The sequence below is a fragment of the Athalia rosae genome, chromosome 2, assembly GCF_917208135.1.
Source record: "Athalia rosae chromosome 2, iyAthRosa1.1, whole genome shotgun sequence".
NCBI classification, from domain to species: Eukaryota; Metazoa; Arthropoda; class Insecta; order Hymenoptera; family Athaliidae; genus Athalia; species Athalia rosae.
The window spans coordinates 25,925,720-25,941,926 of NC_064027.1; the positions used below are offsets into that span (position 1 = coordinate 25,925,720).

The 16,207-nt window shown below is 43.5% G+C and overlaps 1 protein-coding gene across 4 annotated transcripts in view; it reads right to left on the reverse strand.

Annotated features, from left to right (window-relative positions):
- LOC105687808 (zinc finger homeobox protein 3) overlaps positions 1-16,207 on the reverse strand; it is a 178,073-nt gene that overhangs the window by 143,238 nt on the left and 18,628 nt on the right. Inside the window, exons 1-2 of one of the 4 annotated variants that reach the window (XM_048651183.1) lie at positions 2,532-2,572; positions 1,043-1,713 (exon numbers count right to left, since the gene is read on the reverse strand). The exons of 1 other annotated variant lie outside the window; for it this stretch is intronic. The gene's annotated coding sequence lies outside the window, so the exon portion shown is untranslated. Of the gene's footprint in view, positions 1-1,042; positions 2,215-2,531; positions 2,573-16,207 lie in introns of those variants that run through there. 2 more of the 4 variants (XM_020853414.2, XM_012403699.3) reach the window with 2 other exon arrangements.

Sequence of the window (16,207 nt, forward strand, 5' to 3'; positions counted from 1 at the left end):
CGAAGAAACAAACACACATACATATTCGTACGTATATAATATATATACATGCATACGCGTACACGTATTATAATTATCGATGATTTCACCAGTGATTCGAAGCGTCGGGCGATTAATCATATTAATTACTAGTTACATACATATGTATTAATATAATATATATATCCAGCGGTTATGTATGTGTACACGTATATTAATACGTGTACGATTGTTGACCGGAGGGACCTTGCCGAAGTATACATGAAATATATACGTATACCTATACGTATGCAGAGGATATTGAAAAGTGTGAATACCAGCAACGGCAACAGCACCCGGAGTTAAGTTACTTAATTATAAATTGTAATTAGTACAACAGTCGTTACACACGCAGCCATACACTGGCCGATTAATTAACGGCCCTAAGGCTATTAATTATTAATTGCTACGCGAGCAGGCAGGTATATAGAGGCTGGCGGTGAGGTAAACTCGGGTTAGGTTAACTTGTATGTACCCCGCGTACATATGTATATTCATGTTCACGTACATATGTGTGTATATATCTATATATATATATATATATACACGTTTATATTGTAGCACACATCCGGCTGTCCGACTGTCTGTCTGTCCGACTGTCTGTCTCTCTGTCTCTGGCGACACTACCGAGCAACAGCTATCTCGCCTCGTTCGGCTAATTATAGTCCCTATAATTACAGGGAATTAAGGAATTTAGCTCGGCGAACGCGCTTTTGACCCTCAAAGTATGCGTACGTATATATTCGTCGTCACGTACGGGATTTGGTACACACGTATACACCGTTCGCCTGGTCTACGCTCGCTGTCTTTGATATTATGTTTATTAATTAGATCTGTTTTACATCGTAGACAATTTTTACTTACCGAGAGGAATTAATTCCTCGTAGTAAAGAAACAACGAAGAAGAATGACAGACCTGAATGTAATCAACGAGACGACGTAATTAAAAATTCTCATGCATACCCTCGACTGAGGATTGTCGGTTCTTACATCTACATAGATCTACAGTGAAATGACCGCTGACCTCTGGAAATCTTTGGTTGAACGTGTCTCCTCCTTGTAATCTCCAATGAAATTTGGCGGTTCTTCTGGTAAACCTTCGGAAAAAAACTTGATCCACGTGGGTCGATTTTCACGACACAACACCCACAAACGTCACACGTGCAATGTAAATACCGGTCAGGTTGGGCTGGGTCGGATGCCCTTTAAATCCTTCCGGCAGCACTACGATCTTTTACTTCTCTTCTTCTCTTTATTCAAACTTTACTTCCGAATTTTTTTTTTTTTTATCTCACACAACTAAAGTTCACTCTTTTTTTTTTTCTTCTCTTTTTTATTTTCCTAGTTTTTGTTCGTTTTCTGTTATAGACGAGAAAAAAATACTGTAATTGCAACAACGCTCAACGTGTATCACTATTTAAACAGCAAGAACAATAATTAGAATAAACAGTTTGTTTTTTTTTTTTGGATTTTTTTTTGTAATCCGATAATTACAGGTAATAGTTGCAAGGTACACTAGAAATGGAATTTTTTCTTCAACGAATCACATCCCATTAATTGAAACGCACATTGATAATATTTCCAACATATCGCAAGATCGTGTCATTCGTTGGTTCGTTTTTTTTTTTTATGATAATTAAAAAAAAATCGCCAAGTTTTTCTTCGCTCGTCGTAACCTTCTTGAGCTTTTAGAATCTTGAAGGTAAAAAAAAAAAAACAAATGAAAAAACGATGAAAAAATTTGGCTAAGCTTTAATATCGGCGAAACGCGAATAAAAGAAAAGATTCACATGAACGATAGAAACAATTATCGCAAAAAGCACGCTCCAGCAAAAGTTTGTTCGTTTCGAATGAGAGCTGACAACAACAACAACAACAACAACACGAGGTGCGAGGTGACGTCTACTCCCGGACTCACGTGCTCCGAAATAAGACTCCGCGAAAGCCGGCGGGAAAAGATTCGCTACGGTGAACACAACGCGTTCGGAATACGTGTAACACAAAACACCTCGTGAAGTGCGTGAAATTATAAAACCGCCGATAGATAATTGAGAGAAAATTTACAATCGATGCTAAGTAAGACGGAAAAAAAGAGAAAACTCTCCATCGCGATCTTTCTACCATACGATATTCCACGCACAGGAATTTTCTTCTCTTTTTATCCCCCTTTTTTGACCCCCCCTGCAATTTTTTCTTATCTACTACATACAATTACAACTTCGAGAATAATTCCGATATCATTTCGAAGAAGGTTTGAATGTTTTTCTCGCCTCCTACGCGATTTGGTAAATTTTTCCTAACCACTCTCGCTTTCTTTCTTTCTCTCGAGATTTTCCGTGATTTTTTTTTTCATTCAGTTTGGGAGAGAAAAAAAAAATTTTCCCATCCCCTTCAAATGTGATATAATTTTTCTCGACACTTTAAATGTACTCCGCGGTAACATATACACACGAACATATGTACCGTACATACATATGGAATGAACATGTGGGTATATAGGTATATATATATACCTATGTACTCCCGGTCGCAATTAGCCGCGTGGTCCGCGCCGGGCAACGTGCGCCTCGTCCAGCGTCCGACACGATACTACGCCCCCTCTCACCCACTCCCCCCTTTCGCGACTCTCCCCGCACACCTTATCCTCCCCCCTCTCCGCTTTATCCGCGTGATCCTCCCCCTCTCCTTCATCGCTCGACAACCTCAAAATACGCAATATGCATATATTCGTCGATATACGGTTATTGAATGATATTTCCTTACACACGCGCCTCTTCCTGCATCTCTCGCTCTCTTTTTCAAAATCTTTTGTCCCGAAAGCTCCGCGTACCGATTTCCAAGTTTCGTCGTTGGCAATCGTTTTTCTGCCACTTTTCCTTGGTGACTTTTCATTCGATTCTTCACTGCTATATCATCTCACACCGTAGAGAAAAAGTCGTCCTTTTCTGGTCACTCTCGTTGGACAAACGACACCTCGGTGACGTCATGACGCTAGTCTATAAAATTCACGTATATGTATACATACGTAACGCAGGTATACCGCATTCGCAGATACGTGTTGGTCAGAAACTGTTGTCATTGTTATCATATCATTATCGATGTTACAATTATAAATAATTCGCGTCACGCGTGTGTGTGTGTGTGTGTAAGTAGGTGCAATTTCTGCAAGCACAACTTGCGCGATAATTTGAATCTGATCCAGGGACGATGGACGCGCATATGTGTATACGTATAGGGAGATTTGGTATATAAATGCACGCACGTATACATCATATGTATGTAATATACACGTATATTATTATATACGATATACACGTGGGTACATAAGCGGTGATCGTCGTCGAAGCGTCGGACTACCGATCCTTGTTAGCCCATTGTGCCAACCTGTATTTCCAGTTAAGGGCCAAGAAGAAGAAGAAGAAGAAGAAGAAGAAGAGTAAGAAGAAGGAGAAGGAGGAGAAGGAGGTGCGTTCAATTGGAATCGTAAGTGAAGAAAAAGAAAAAAATCAAATAAGTATGAAGAAGATCAAAAGAAGATATACCTATACAACGCTCGTATGTGACTTTAAATTGACGGAATAAAATGAAAAAACCATCTGAAGATTGAAAAAAAAAAAAAAAAAATTCAAGGTAATCATATATGAAAATACGTACGTGTGGAATGTACTGAAAAATTTTCTAATAGCCATTTGTCAGTCTCGTGATCTTGAGATTTTCTCGCGACTTATTATAAGTTTTTCCACACCGCGTATCCTAAGCGTTGGAGGCGAACGCGAAGCCTGGACCACGTATACTGGAATCCTTCGTTTTACCGAGTCCTTCTTTATTATCCCTAAGCTGCGACTATACGTTATTTCGCGCGGTTTTTCTGTTTCATTTTTCACTTTATTTCATTTTGTTTCATTTTTTTTTTCCTCCACTCTTCTTATTCTCTTCTCGGAAAGTTAAGTGCTATTATTCGGTTCGCGTATCATATGAATGTATTGTTTAGCTCTTTCCTCCGGGTTTCGGTTTCGGGTTCCTCGAGGCTACGACGTTTTACTTTGCAGCTAAATGCTCGGGGTTCATGGCAGGTTGGGTCGAACCTCACCGCCACGCATGCCGAATATCGTATACCTACTTGATTCGGATTTCGATTTTTTCTCATTCATATTAGTCCTAATATTTCAATGTACCTCCCCACCTCAGCGTTTCGCTCGAATTAACGAAATTCGTTCGATCGTTTTTCAATTTGACTTTCTTCTGTCGAGTAAAAGGGTATAGGAAGGAAATAGAGAGCACCCATTTTGACGCAATTTGACTCGAAAAGACGACTCCCCGGTAAACGCGGCATCGCCGAATATGCAGCCACGTGCAATTTGAAACGGCTTTTCGACGATCGCCTAAATACACGTATATACACACACGTTGTGTGCACGTGTTTCCACGTAGAAGACCACTCGCACGCGCGTACGTATCACCGTGGATATACATAGAACCTCATTTCGTATTGTCACGTAAATGTGTCTAATCGGCCGAGGTAGTCGACCATATGTCCGTCCGTCCGTTCTTTCGTTATCCCCCGTCTGCCTCCCTTCACTTTTTCGCTTCTCTCTCCGCACGTATTTCGATGCATAATCTACTAGTGTGTGCCAGTGTGTTCTACCGGTAGATACGTAGAGAATGTACCCCGTACGTAACGTGTGTCGAACAACGCGTTACGCACGTCATTGCAGAAGATCGGGGAGGGAATACCTCGCGTACGAAGTTGATGAAATTCAGTTTTTGTCCCACGATTTCTTTGAGATTTCGTGTTCGGAAAACTGTAAAATATTTCTACGATTTACGTGGAATCCGATGAGGCGTCGCGACGCCGTTGGAGATGAAAAGGTTGCATCGGTACAGTAAGTCTAATTAAAATTAGAAATTAATCAGGGAAAAGTGAACACGGAGTTTTCCTCACTTCTGGTCTTTCCTTACTCACGTGCACGCGCACCTCACCTATGCGGACGGCTGCATCTGTACAACTCACTGCATGGGAGGCAATCAACGAACGGATGAATTAATGGCCGTGCCAACTACCCCTTAGAGATAACGTTCAACCGGAGCAGAGAAGCAGCCTGGCTACCTACGGACTCGTGCCATACAATTTATTTATGAAGTATATCAACCGACGAAGGGTGGGGGGGGATAAAATCGAGGGGAAGAGAAAATGCCTTTTTGGGCTGTGCAATTTTCGTCGTCGGTATCTTTTTGAGACTCTACGAGACAGCGGGCCTTTTTTACGTCCCGACGGGGCGGGGGATGAAATTAAGGGAGAGAAAAAATTCGAATAACTCTGAATTAGGGACGCGAAAATGTATCGTTGTCGGACGAAGTTTTCGCGACGAGAAATTACGAAGCGACTCCGCGAAAGACTTTTTTCTTTCTGTAATTTTTTTTTTTTTCTTCAAAATGAAAATATTTTACTTTTTGAACGACGTGCGATTTTGAAAAAATGAACAAACATGCACAAACATCGTACGCGCGTACAGGTTTCGCGTGTGTGCAAAATCTTCCGTGCGCTGGTATACTTTATGCGTATAATCATTCCATCCTGCAATATGGCCGCCCCAGGACGATCGGTGCCCAAACTTCCTCATAATCCTTCGATGGTGCAGCTGTCCCAAAATACCTCCTCGATCATTATACGTCTATAGATATATGCATATTATATTATATCCACTAAAAATTTAGTATGTAATTTATGCAAATATACACACACGGATACTCGTATGAGGCATTCCACGCCAAATCGACCGATGATGTTTCCTCCCCCACTATATATATATACACTATAATTTTTACTTGTCTCTATTCGTAACAGGCTTCGTAGGATCAAAATTAATCGACTCCGAACGATGATCATCAACTTTTTCTTTCAAATATTAAATTCAAAGTTAGTGAAAAATTTGGCTTTTTTCGAAGTCTGGAAAATTATCAGGATATTCGAGAGGTCAGAATAAAAAATCAGGGAAAGACGAAGTGAAAAAAATTGTTGGAAAAATTGAGAATCCGATCTGAGAAGTGGTGTGGAAAGATCATCGACCGATTTGGCGTGGAATGCCTCATGCATATAACATAGTGGGCGGTTGTGAGATTATCTCGAAACTTACGGGGTTTTGATCTATTAATTTAAATTGTATAAAAATTGGAAATTTGCATACATAATTTCTAATTGTATGCAGCCACTATATGGCAAAAACTGCATAATACCTATATATACGTTACAAAACATCAGGGTCCAGCTGCTGCTCCCATAGGAAGAAAAGAAGGAATTAGCGAAGGAAGGATAAAAGATATATCGTGGTAAAGGAATATCTGCCGCCGAGAGGCACGCATAGTATAACAATAATGCTAATAATAATAATAATAATCACAATAATCATAATAATAATAGCATACGTATATACGTATACGTATATATATACGCGTATACATGCATGCTCGATTCGCGATGAGGAACGGCGTAGGATATTATAATGCGTTTACTGCCGCTTTACTCTCCGCTCTTCCCACCCGGGGCGCTCCCGATCTCCAGGTTACCATACCTCTCCCTTAGCCGATCTCCTTCGCTCCTTCTCTCTCGCTCTCTGTCTCTCCCCCGATCCGATCTGCATAAAAATGGTTACGCGGGTGATGAGCGAGAGAGAAAGAGTTAATACGAGATCAGATTATGAGTCGTCTGCATTGCCCCGAGAGGATGTTTCGGGATCCGGGAAGAATATTACCTGGATGTGTACATACGTCCTGGAAATATGCGTTGGCATTTTTAAACACGCGGGAAGACGTTCGTTTCCGCCGCACGACGCATAAATCAGGTTCCGCGATATACATTATATACGTGTACCATATTAATTTGCGTCCGGAAACTGGATGATCGTCGATCGACTGTTGGTAATAAAAAAAAATCGACAGATCATTCGAACGGGGGGAGGGAAAAATTTTCGAATTTTTCACATCACCGTACGTAAAAACCAGTGGTGACTCGCTTTTGAAATTATAGAAACTCGGAAGATCGTCGTCTCTGGTAAAAACCGTTCGATTCAATTTTTCGAAGACTGCAGGGTGGACGAAGGACGTCCGGTGTTATTTTCTCTCACTCGCTTATCCTTCGACGCTCCGATGTAGAGAATCATCGACACCAAATACCGCGAATTTCCACCGAAGTTCGTACATTGTGTAACGGTGTATTTTTCGTCCTCTCTATTTTTCATTTATTTATTTTTTTTTCTTCTTACTCCGGAGGGTCGCGGTCCTGCGTCTGACGCCTTTATGGTTTTTTGAGGTGCGCGTATATATATGTATATGTATATATATACGGTACGCGCGAGACGTATATATACATATAATATAAATATATATATATACATATATGTGTGTAATATTTAAGTTGGTGGGCACGGAGCAGTCGCTTTCGGTTGGGGTTTTAAGCCGTTCGGAATGGTTTAAGAGATGGTTTATAATGGCGCGCGCGGTTAAGAGAGCGAGAACGGTTCGGAGACCGTGGAACTTATACAGCGATATATTTCTCTCCTCGCATTGTCTTGCGGGCTGCGACAGTCGAGCAGCCATTATATCAAGATTAACTCTCTTATGCTCGCGCGCGGTTAGGTGCTCCTCTCCCAGAAGGGGGTGGGTACAGGGGGGGGGGGGGGGGGGGGGGGGGGGGGGGGAGGAGAGAAAAGGAAGGAAAAGAGGAAAGGAGGCTGCAATCCATGGTGCCGGAGGCCCGCACAAGCGTATACACGTGCACGTGTACATACATATCGCACTACACGGCAGGTATACACCTTTTGTACGAACGCACACCACTATTTCAGAATTCCCCTCACCTCCCTTGCTCTTCCGTCCGTTCTTACGTCCTTCCTCTCATTCTTTCATTCATTCTTTCTTTCTTTCTTTCTTTCTTTCCTTCCCTTCGTATATAAACCTTCGTACACTATAAGGAGAGAGGTGTACACATATAGGTACTTTTGCTTCGCTATATACACGAGATTATGGCGTCGTACCGCATGCTTGTCATCCCCCCTGGACAATTCCTCCTTCTTTTACTCCTCGCTGCTATACTCCCGCTTCCCCGACGATGACTTCCCCCTCCCCCTCCCCGGAGTTTGAGCATATGGAACGGGGGTGGTACCCGCGTGTACGAGGATACGGCTAGCTGCCGGTATCCTCTGGAAGAGGACATTATAAGGAGTTATGAGGTCCTGTGCAGGACTGCGGTATAGACTGTTGTGCCTCGTAGGAGCTGCACCTCCTTTTTTTATTCTCCATGTTCATCATCTTCCTCTTCAGAGGCAAACATCCCGCGGTGATCTGTGGCTATTCTTAATGCCTGTACTATTTTAATGGTCCAATCCTCACGCCGAATGTTTTTTTTTTTTCATTTTTTTTTTCTTCTTTCTTTCTCTCTCTTTCCACTCTGCCGTCCGACCGCCGATGAAATATTCTTCCCTTTATGGTCACCAGCGAGACGGGCGAACGTAGAAACGAATCGATGGAATTTTTCGCTCGGTCCCGTTCCGGAGTGCGATAAAAACGCTATATCCGCTTGTCTTGGGGTAAATTTTTGACCGCCGTCAGGACTGATGGACGTCATTCGAAACGGTAAAAGGGTTGCAGTGATTCTGAATCATTTTCTGGGACTAGAAATACAGATGGACAAACATCGGTACCTCGAACCGACCACCCACCGCGAACGTCCACAGGTAGCCAACTTTTCAGCGAAACTCTAGACTGATTTTTGGGAACAAGGCGAAAGGGAAGTGAACTTTGCGGTTGACCTGTTACCGGTTTACGGGAAGCGAACATCTGTCCACCTGCCGAACCGTGTACGGCGTTACTGCCGACAAACTTCCCTCCGGACAGCGCAACCTTGACCATGAAAAAAAACTTCTACGAATCTCCTTCGCCTCCGCGGTGTCGTTGAATCGGGATCGTTGACTGGTAAAACTGGTGCCTCCTTTTTTCCGAAATTGAATTTTCCCAACGATTTCGGCGCTCACCTCGTCGATCCTTTATGACGAAACGCTCTCACCTACTTTTTACAGAGTCCTGCGGGTACAGTGTAATAAATATATATAAAGAAATCGTTGACACGAAAGTTCGAAATATCAGAACAAAGAGTCCAACGAGTCATTGCGCTACACAGTGTTAGTTTTCACCTTCTACCAACGGTTACATTCGAGTCCGCACGAGGGTTTTGCGCTTACGTACAGGGTGGCGAAAAAAAAAGTAGATTTTTGAACGCGGAGAAAAACTGGAGACGCGGATAAATTTCTTTTTGTGGCCGAAACTGGAAGAATCGAACTTTCGTTTCGGTCGTTGAAATACGAAAAACCTTCAACCGTTGATTGGCCCACCACCTGTGACTTTCCGATAGCCTTTTCTTCTTGTTAGCTCTTGCTTTTCTCCGTTGAAGAATGAAATATTCCGAATCTCCGAAAATCGGGCGAACGTTCCGGGTGTTTTGGCTTCGATTCGGCCCACCCCGTAGAAAGTTTCAGATTTTTTGATTCTCCAGGAGGCATTGGATGAAAAATGTCGACCCCATTTCGCACGGGGAACGGGCCCATACGTACGTACGTGAACGCGCATATAGTCCCGTCGTATAAAAGGAAGACAAGTATATATATAGTGGCCCAATTAAAGCGGGGATTTGAATGGGCGCAACATATTCGATCCCCGTAGAGTTTCGCTTTCTCTCTCTCTCTCTCTCTCTATATATATATTTTTCATCCCCTCTCGCCATTAGGTTAGTTTAAAATCGCGCCCTATCAGATTTTAGATCTACATCGGGCCGCATCAGCTGCTTCCTATACACACGTATACGATATGTTGCACATTCTAGAGTCCTCATTGTTCTACACTGGGTACCATCAGCGCACACGCGATCCCGGCGCAGTCCACCCTGCAGTATGAAAGAAAAAAAAAAAACCAGTGAAGGCTCATCGATGCATAAATTAATTTTTCACCGTAGTGGGGGGTTGGTTTATTCCTTTTTCTTTCTTTCTCTTTTTTTTTTTTTTTTTTTCCTCTTCTTTCATCTATGTAACGAACTTTATTATATTCGTTTGCATTATGGCCAGGTGATGACCGGTCGCGGGAGATTTTCTGATCCCCAAAGAAGGTTCCAGTCCGAAATTCAAGGGTGAAAACGACCATGGGATCGCCCTTTGGCTCCTAGTTCCTCGGACTTTCAAGGGTAGGCATGGGGTGGGATGGGGGGGGGGGGGGGGGGGAATGAGGGGGATTCTGCGATTATTACGACCCCGTGTGAAAGTGACGTTCTTTTGTCTTCGTTTGCCCGTTAACGGCGTGTCTTTTATAACGTACAACTAACGGACGGACGGACTCCTGCCCTGTCCTCTCCTGTCCTGTCCGGCGAGATTTTTAGCTCCGCTCAAAGAAGAGGAGAAAAAAAATGGAAAATAAAATGAAACAGAGAAGACAATCGAGAGGAGGAAAAAAAAAAAGGAAGATGAGGATGACGGGGACGTGTGAATAAGAGGAAATATAATAATGAAAAGAATACGAAAATTAAACAGTGCACCGCGTGATACGGTAGCCGTTTAAAATACCGAAGGAACGCGCGGGGCCTACTACTACACATACATACATACCCTGTGCTGGAACAGGGAGCGTGACACAGAAAATTTCGTACCTGACAGACATCCTTATCTCGGTTTAGAGATCTGTTGTCTTATTTACCCTTTGTTTTGTTTCCTTTTTTTATCCCGTTTTTGCATGTATGCGGGGCGTGTGTGCGCCTCTGTGTGGGTTTTTTTCTCAAAGGAAGGAGACAAAGAGAAGAGGAACGTTGGCGTTAATCGAGCGTGAAAATACTACCGCAGGCGCGGGGTGCTTCTTCTCGTTCCTCTTATTCTTTGGATCTTGTTTCCCTCAACGCCGTCGTCATCGGCGCACAGCTTTATTCTTCAAAAACTGTGACGCTCCGTATCGGTTTTCGTCTTTTCTCAAAAATTATTAAAACAAAGCGGCTCGATTTTACCTCGTCAAAATTTCAAACGGAACGTCGTCGCTCTTCTTTCACTCCGTCTTCTCAATTTTATCTCTCCCTTTTCTCCGGCGCCTTCGTTTCACTCTAATTTAACGTATATATATATATATACATACATATATACATATACTCGTTTTTTCAAACTCGCTACACGCGGGACATACTTTCAATTTCTCACCGCACTCTCGAGCATCGCGTTCCCTTTGCGTCCAACCTCGCAGTACCATGACCGTGATGTGCCTTCGGGCTTGGGATGACGGGGGTCACCTACTTTGACCCCAACGAATCAGTCAGCGGAAACAGCAGCCAGTATAGTAACAGCAACGAGAGAAGCTACCATCTGGTTATACCGAAGAATAATGATTTTTTTTTTTCTTCTCTTTCTTTTTCTTTTTTTGCTTTTTGCTTTTGTTCTTTTCTTATTATATTTGTTTTGTTTCTTCGGCTTTATAGACTCTGACCGTGTTAATTGGTCAACGCTTTGTAGTTACGCCGCTTTGTATTTGATGGGCAACAAGCCAATTCCAGGAGCTGTTTCAATAAAAAACTCCTAACCTGATTCGATTTACTAGAAAATTATCAAGCCGAATTCACGCCCATCTATCGTCGACACTTAGCCGTCTAATTTTTCCTATTATCTTTTTATTCTCTCGATCTCAGATTCCGGATCGTAGCCGTATACTCTTCGGCACAGTGTGAGCCAAATTCGGTCCGTCACGTGATTTAATTTTGGTCCTTAGCGATTTATTTATTTATTTTTTTTTTTTTTCTCCACCTTTTTTGTTTCTTGGTCACGCGACGCGAATCCTGTCGGACATTCCGGTACGGTAATATGGCGAGATTTCGAAAGAAATTTAATCGAGATTTATTCAATTATTCCGAGCGTCATTTGTGCCGGCTACTTCTAATCCATTTTTTATTCTCTACTTTTCTATTCAGCAATAACGTTCGCGGTGATTCTAAAACGGTGCACGTACTGAAATTGTTTTCTGTAAAAAAATTTTAATAAATTTTTTCGAGATCGAAGAGGAGAACGATGAGACGGAGAGAAGTTGGTAACCTCGGATGGGGATCGGGACGAGAAACAAGGTGGGGGAGGGGGTCTCCAGTTTACCATTTTTCTGTAATGGTCCGACGGTTCGTCTCTGCGATGTTTATTATAGGTGGAAGTTTAAGGTTGAAAAATAATTTTTCTCACGGTGTTTTCTATGTGCGATATTTTGGTGCATTGTGCCGGGTGGGTGCGCACCGGTGCGCCGGTGTCCGTACCTCGTGGACTGTAATGGGTGCAGGTCAGTATTCCAGGTAAAGATTTGGAATTCGTTAACCTTCTGAGGAGAGATTAGTCTAAAAACGAATTTTCGGAAATCCCGTGGGATCAAGTGTTCCCAAAAATTTATGGTACGGTGTGTCACCTTCATTCAAAGTTCACGGAGGACGAAAAGTAGTTTTTTAATTAAAGAACATTTTTCTCAGAGCACCAACTTTCGGATGAGAATTATTTTCTACGTCACGAAGAGGCTGCAAATTGTGACTATGAATTTTATTCCTAGATCAAACACTCCGGTCCAACGCGATAACTGGTCCCACAGGTACGGAGCAGAATAAAAGAAAAAAAGAAAAAAGAAAAGAATAACAATCGATTCACTGTACAAATTTTCATCCAGATCGTTGACGAAAGATAATTAATTATTCCCGGACCAGGTGAGAGCTGGTGGAATCGAGAAACTGTTTCGATACCTCGGGGAGATGAGAACGAGCGTCGCCTCCCTAAGGAACTTCTATTCAGGAATGGTTGGCCCTTTGTGCCGGTTCGTCGATGCTGTTGCGGGGTTTGTAAAAATAGTTAAATTCGTAGAAATTTTTTGGGGGGGGCCCCTAAACAACAAAAGCATCGATGCACAATGGCAAAAGGTGTATCCATCTTTCCCGTTCATTGACCAAACAATTCGGAAACTCGAGGAACAAGGAAGAGGGATATATACTAATGCCGTTTTTTTTTTAGAAGAGAAATTAAAGTAAACGGAGAAGAGAAAGATTCGATATCTCGGTAACGTTACGGAGTTATGTTCGTTACGGAAATAAATGAAGAACGTCTCTTCGCCGCGACGGCGGTGGTACAGCTGGAGCGGGAGCAGCTTCTTCATCTTCTTTTCTCTACAGGTTAGATGCAGGAGGTGAGGGGTAAGGGGTGGTTTTGTTCCCGGTGGGATGGCCAGTAATAACGAGTGGTCGGTAAGTACATTGTCATGCTAATCTGGCCTCGAAGACCTTCGTCGCTCTCGGGGAACCCGGCGAGTTCTTCGTGTCCTCCTGTCTCCTGGTCTAGCGCGCGGACAAAGGGAGGAGTATAAAATGAGGAACGGCAGAACGGGGAACGGGGACCGGTCCTCCTTGAGGCACTGGACCCATTTCATTTCATAACGCGCCTATAACTATACCGTACGATATTTAAGTCTCTCGGAGACCTCGTGCGCTCCACCCGTCCGTTATCTGTCCCTGTTTGTAAAAGTCCCGAGGGAGCTGAGGGCGACCAGAAGAGGAAAAAAAAAAAAAAAATTGACGAAATAGATGAAATAAATAAACCGACGGCGCGAGCGTTATCGGTATTGACGACCTTGAAAGAATCGGAATTCAAATATGAATTTTGGTCAACGGTTTCCGGTCGTCAATATTCTCGGGACATTCAAGTTTTTCTTTTTTCCTTTTTTCCCGCAGCTTCTCCGGGCGAACGCCCTTCGCTACGCCCGCCCTTCCTTTTAACATACCTGCGTAGGTGGTTTTCATTGAATGGAGACGGTTGGGAATTGAGAATTAAAAGAAATAACTAAATGTCTCTAGGATGAATCGAATCGCGTTGAAATTGAGGCGACCAACGAATCCTAGAAATTCTTTTCTTGGATCTGTCGCGGTCCGATGAACTAACTACTACAGCAGCAGAACAAGCTCTGCCTATATTACGGTACAGGGAGAACCGTCGATTTTAGTTAACCACATAATACCCTAACCGCCCGTCGCAGGGACGTGACCGACGACTACCTGCAGCGCCCAAAAAATACCATCTCCATAAATTCCTATAGCTTACTCTCAATTTTTTTGTACGGAACATCCGAACGAAGTACCACATCGCACCCGCGATAACGCGTGCGATGACTTCGCGAGCCGCGGATGCCGATCGGTCGACCGATCGATCGAAAATTCATTCCAACGGTGTTGGGCGGTATTGCAAAATTGTTTTTTTTTTCCGGAAACAGTCGTAGAAGGTAATCCCAGTTGGAGGGGGATAACTCCGGGACTAATTCGCGTCGAGGCGATCCCGAGGGTTAGTCCGCAGGTATACACCGGCTAGATGGTTCTTCACCTATACCTAAATTCGGACCAGGTGTGCCTTTTGGTATTCGGAGGGCGGTCATGGTCCCGGTTATATCCCGAAACCACCCATTTCTTTTTCTCATGGTATTTCATTGTTGTTTAGACTGTTTGCGTAGGGCCGTCCATTCGCAGCCCTACGTTGACGTAGCGCGGTGCACCGGCACATACAACCGACCCATCGAGTGTAGCTTCTGGTTGCTAAACTATTTGTTTACTAATGACGGATTGTCCCGATCCTTCGCTTCGCGGACATATTTCGAGAAGTCCTCCGCATCCTCCCTCCGGGCGATTCCCTCCCCCCCCCCTCTTTTTCCCCTCCCCGTCATCTATATTCCAATCCTTCTCCCGCTTCATCTTCTTCTTCTTCTTCTTCTTCTTCGTCATCTTCTTCTTCTTCTTCTTGTTTCCTTCACCTTTTCACACACCTACTAACTCGGTCCGGAGCGAGTCGTGCACCGAGCGTCGTCGTGGGTGTCGGACAATGGAAACGAAGGAGGATACTCGGTTTGTTTGTTGGGTCCAGTCGGTCGCTTCGTTTCTCCGTTCGTCTCGACTACCGGGAAAGTCAGAACTTCGCTACGACGGCGCGAAATTTATATTAAACATAAAACGGAAGACAATGCGGACGACGACCGTGATTCGAGGCGTATCGACTCGCGACCGGTCCAAGCGCTCCTAACGGAAGGTCGACCGATACCGTCGAATTTCTACGCCAGTTTTTTTTCTCTCCGTCAAATTTTCGGAATCATTTCGACGCTTCTCGTGACCTCGAACGGGATGAATGCCACCAATATCGTGAAGTATGCTTTTGAAAATCGAAAATTCGCAAAAATTATCTCCACTCCGATGAAATTAATGGAACGAATTATTCGAAGAATCGAACGATCGACTTTCGATCGATACGAAAAAGTCTGGTACAAGATCAAGGAGATTATTTGGACAGGTATTACAATTATACCTGGATAAGACGTACTCGATAAATCGGTCGAAGACGTCTGGTTCGCGGCTGTCGTTAGTAATTTGAAAAATCCGCAGCCAGTTCCCACAATTTGATTAACTTCCATTCGAGCTTGCGAACGTCGAGTCATTCACCGGTGCGTGTTACCTCCAGTGAGTCGAGTCAAGTCGTGTATCGAGTGACTCTTGTCGTAAGCTCGTTGACCTCTCGCCCGATCCAACAACTCTCACTCTCACTCCTGCCGCTTCTCCACTCTCCCTTTCTCGGTTTCTCACTCGGGATTTCATACATACCTACATACGTACCTGTATATTGTATATTAAAAAATATAGGTACACCTATACACATTTGCATCCTGCAATACTGTAAAAACCCGCGTGGGGAGTGAGATATCGAGATCGGTTATTCTGCTCGTGCGAAAAAAAGAAAAGAAAAAAAAAAAAAAAAAACAAACAAAAAAACGTCGGAGATAATAAATTCAAAAAGATAAAAAGAGATGAATAAAAAAATTGCATCACCGGGGTAGACGCGTAACGTACGTAGCCTACCCTACCTCATACCCGTCCCCGCCCTGACCGTGATCACCGCTAACGGCGGACGATCTTCGAGAAGTCTGGTTGAATCGGTTATTTGCGAGTTCTGCCGAGGCAACAAAAGCCTCAGCGAGAAGTCCACGGGTATAGGTGAGCAGTTCCTCAGGGCTCCATATTTCTCGAATCCCGCATCCGACCGTGTAGGTAGATATAAGCGAACTACATACATATAGGTAGGTACGGAACTCCTGCACGGACCTCGATACGTGGGTATATTTTTAGCCG